The sequence below is a fragment of the Etheostoma spectabile genome, chromosome 4, assembly GCF_008692095.1.
Source record: "Etheostoma spectabile isolate EspeVRDwgs_2016 chromosome 4, UIUC_Espe_1.0, whole genome shotgun sequence".
NCBI lineage: Eukaryota > Metazoa > Chordata > Actinopteri > Perciformes > Percidae > Etheostoma > Etheostoma spectabile.
The window spans coordinates 4,172,337-4,175,758 of record NC_045736.1 but is presented as its reverse complement, the minus strand read 5'-3'; positions in this window follow the sequence as shown (position 1 = coordinate 4,175,758).

The following is a 3,422-nucleotide window of genomic DNA, read 5'->3' as shown; positions in this document are numbered from 1 at the left end:
ACACACACACACACACACGGAATACTCTGTATTTCTGCAGAATCTCTTTCTTTTGCTCAGATAACAGACTGGTTCAATAAAGCAACCACTTGAGCAACCTGCACCTCAGTTCACTTCAGCCTGTTGTTTCCTCAACACACATTTCCCCAAACGACCCTTGCGTCTATTTTTTTGACCCCCCACTAACCCTCTCTTCCTCTGTGGAATTAGTAGGACTGGCCCACGGCTCAGTGCGGTGGAGGCGGGAGGGGCTTTGATGCCCCCACCTCTTTGAGTGCTGATGCTGGGATGAATGCAGAGACAAAGAACTGAACATCCAAAGCTGCCCTGACAACTTCACATGGTGGCACACGGGACGAGATGTCAAACATTAGAAGACGAGTATTTTAGTTAGACTGCTCTCACTTTGTTCCTGTGACTCTGAGGAGTTTCTTGCCATGGGATTAGTACGCACCAAAGTGAGACGTGGTGCTCACATCGGCCAATTACCAGAGACGCTGAATCCCACAGGATCATTCCATTTCATCTGTCATGCACGCAGACATTACAGTTCTAGAGCTGGAAGGAGTACAACATGATTCTACTTGAGTGTTTCTTTGATTTATTTTCACTTAATCTACTCACGTTAGAGGGAAAAAGTAGCTCATTTGAAGTTTACTCTGAAGTTACTTTTTAACAGCGTCAATTTAAAGTGTAAACACACTTTTTATGTTTATAGTATACTATCATATTTATATTTTTTATACTTTTATACTTTTGTTTAAAAAAAACTCAAAAAGCAACAAAAACCTTTTAAAAAACAGGATGAAACTGTTTTTTTTCACTCAGTACCGGATGTGATTTAAATGCAGCAAAGTACAATATTTCAAACAAAACGTAAAAGTAAAATTGTAGATTGTAGAAGTTTTAAAAAGTACAAGTAGACAAAAAAAGTACTTGATTTCAGTAGCTTGAGTGATTGTAATTAGTTACTTTTCCAGCTCTGAGCACTCAGACGTCCGTCAGTGCCTGTAGATGCTCCACGTCTGCCACAAGCACATGAGTGCAGGTGTACGTCACTGTATGTGACTGGCAAATCCATCCCTGAATGTCAGGATCAATAAAGGTCCCATGGCATGAGAATGTCACTTAATGAGTTTTTTTAACATTAAAATGAGTTTCCCCAGCCTGTCTATGGTCCCCCAGTGGCTAGAGATGGAGACAGGTGTAAACCGAGCCCTGGGTATCCTGCTCTGTCTTTGAGGAAATGAAAGCTCAGATGGGCCGATCTGGAATCTTGCCCCTTATGAGGTCATAAGACAAACTGTTGTTGATTTTGTGGTTCTATTCTAATGAAGTCGCAGGATCTCATGGGTCCTTTACGGAGCCGATCCACAGCTGTTTTGCAGTTGGTGGAAATCCGGAGTAAGGTGACCAGATTTCTGAGACAAAATCGGGGGACATTTTCAACTCAGAAGCGTAAATATCTTTAAAACAGGTAATGTTGCTGCAGGTAAGAGCTGCACTGGGGCACAAGCCCCTGGGCATGCTTCCCTGTAAGAAAAGTTTGTATGTTTTTATGTTTAAGTGCATTTGAGCAGTGCTTGCTCTGGCTGTCTTGAGCCTGCGTGTGTAGGGTGTGCAACCACACATTTGGTCAATGTTTTCTTTCTTTCATTCAACTTCAGGTCTGTCAGTCACAGTGAACACTGGGGACATTTCTGGGGACAGCTCCAGTGCCCGGAAACCACCAAACGATTGGGGGTGTGCCCCAACTCTAAGAAAACTCCTATGATTTTATTCTGATGTTTGACATTAGTCTGCGACAATGGAATCTCTTTAAAAGTTGTTTGGCATGGCAATTCAGTATATTCTCAACCAATTGTTGAACAGGATACTGCAGCTTAAGAGGCCTCAGCACACCAGACCCAGGTGAGCTGAGTTACTCTAATTAGTACCTACAAACAGGAGGCACACGTCAAAACACACCTCCTCAATGTAGACAGCCAAAACACTCTGATGACACCAAATGGTTTGGCCATTGAAGAAATTTGTGCCAGAGGACATTTTGTTTTAATGTTTATGATTGTGACCCATTTTATTTCTTTCTGCATCAACGGAGGATTGAAGCAGCATGATTTCTTCTGTGTGTGTGTGTGTGTGTGTGTGTGTGTGTGTGTGTGTGTGTGTGTGTGTGTGTGTATGTGTGTGCCTCGTGGCTCTGTAGTGAGTCAGGTAAAGACAAGCGTTGCTCAGGAGTCCTTGGGCAGTGGTGATGGACACAGGAGTCCAAAGGCTCTGGTTACCAGAATAAATGACTTATTGTATTTGGTGGAGAATATGCAGATGATGCATGCATGCTTGTCCAAGTTCATTCAAATCTTTCAAAAAATGCAAAGTCCATTGACGTGACCATCTCGGGCCTTTTTGGAGCCCTAAAGGTGGCTTTATTCTGTGTAAACATTATTTTTGTATCTGCATGCAGTGTATCCACTCAGTAGCTTTGTAGAGTGGCAGTGTAGTGCCATTCAATGCCATGGATTGTATAAAATGGATGTAACATATCTTTACTTTTATTTGCCTAATTTTTCATACAAGGTTGAAATTAAATGTTAGTACTGCCTGTTAGTGCAGGACAAGTAATGGCGTATCATGGCAACATAATTATTTGTATCCCTACTAGCCAATGCTGTGGCTGCTTGTCAACATGTGTTCTTTTGTTTCTTTTTAAATGTTGTGAGTGAATACAGCGTCTGAATGGTGTGTTGCTAAAGCGCTGCTTAAACAATACCATGGTCAGGAACATATTGAGAGACTAACTACGTCATACAGCCATAGTTTAGAAGTGGTAACATATCTATCTTTATATCTATATCTGTATCTATTTACTGAGGTGAGTGAGAACTGCATTGAATATGTCAGAGTGGCAGTGTTGGGGTGTAATGGAATACATGTACTGCCATACGTGTTCAGAATACCAATTATGAGTAACTGGTTTGCGTTACAGTTACCATTGAAATAGTTGGTATTTAGAATCCAGTTCCAGTTCCAGGCTATTCTGAGGCGGCACTGGGGGCTCCTGCCATGATGATTGTGATTGGTTTAAAGAAATGCCAATAAACCAGAGCACATGTTTCTCCCATCCCAGAATGCTGTGTGAACTAGCCAGACCCTCCTTTGCAGCGCTGTGGAGGAAGGTCTGGCAACGCGAGACTACATTTAAAATACTTTATCTGGTTCCACCAAAAGAATAAATGTATGAATACATAAGGAATAAATAACCGCATAAATAAAAAAACATAAATAATTTGTATTTATGTATTAATTTATTATTGTATTGTATTGTATTTATTTCTGTATTTATTCATTTATTAAGACTTCAGGTTTTGTCCTCCATAGCAGAAGGAAATGCCTTTGCTAGGTGTGTTGAACAGGAAAGAACA